Genomic DNA, 1,128 nt, shown 5'->3' with positions numbered 1-1,128 from the left:
AAAAGAAAAGTGCAGTGTAAGGTAGAACAGATGGTGAATATAGATGGGGAGTAAAGAAAAAAAGGGAAGACACTGGGGTAAACGGGTAAGAAGTATTTGATGAGAAAGTGAGAAGATCAGCTAGAAGAAAAAGAGGGGAAGGAGACAAATGAGAAAGATGAGGGTTAAATGACAACAAAAGAGATAGCATAAAGAAGGAACAAGCAGAGAGAATGAAGGAATATTTTAAAACCCACCATTCAGAGCCACTTTTCTGCAAAGAAACCTTTGTTCCAGCTCAAAATGCAGTATCTGTGGGCAAATGAGGGGTGAGATCAATAAGTCTGACAAAAGTCAGGAACTTAACAAGGAATAAACTAACATTCCAGCAGAAATAGAACACTGTCCTTTGATTCATTACAGCAGATTCTTGAACTCTTATGAATGCTTCTTTTCCATCTGAGAAAAATCATATTCATTGCAGTGTTTTCTCATTCCTAGTTAGCATACTTCAACTCGACTTGATACCCACATTTAGAGAAATTTATTTTTTTTATATAGGCATAACCACCAACTAACTCATAGAAAAGAAGAGACATGTTTTAGTATACCTAGGTACGTTTAGTATACTTCACTTGTTAATTTCTTGTGGAATCCTATTATAAAACTATTTCAAAAAAAATGTTTTTAAATGTATCTGAAATGTGTTTATTTGGATAATTTCCCGCTCAATTCAGGATGCTTTTAAAAGTGCTGCATCCTCTGAAGAAGTACCCTTCTGTGAGCCTTGCTTTTCTTTCTCTAGGCAGGCAGAGCACAGTGGAGCAGCCAACACACAAAACCACCATTTTTATATGGCTAAAACCATGGGCATTTCACGGAAACCCTGGTGGTACAGTGGTTAAGAGTTGGGGGCTAACCAAAAGGTCTGCAGTTTGAATCCAACAGCTGCTCCTTGGAAACCTTATGGGGCAGTTCTACTCTGCCCGATAGAGTCGCTATGAGTCGGAATTGACTCAACAGCAATGGGTTTGGTTTTTTTGGGTTGAGTACTTCATATGCATGAAGTAGGAATTGGGGCTCTGCACCAGGTGCTTCTTCTTGTGTGTCCTCTTCTCTTCTGGACAGGGGCGAAGGGAGATCTTTTGC

This window comes from Trichechus manatus, unplaced genomic scaffold (genome assembly GCF_000243295.1).
Source record: "Trichechus manatus latirostris isolate Lorelei unplaced genomic scaffold, TriManLat1.0 scaffold00141, whole genome shotgun sequence".
Classification (NCBI taxonomy): Eukaryota; Metazoa; Chordata; class Mammalia; order Sirenia; family Trichechidae; genus Trichechus; species Trichechus manatus.
Note: the sequence above shows the minus strand (reverse complement) of the source record.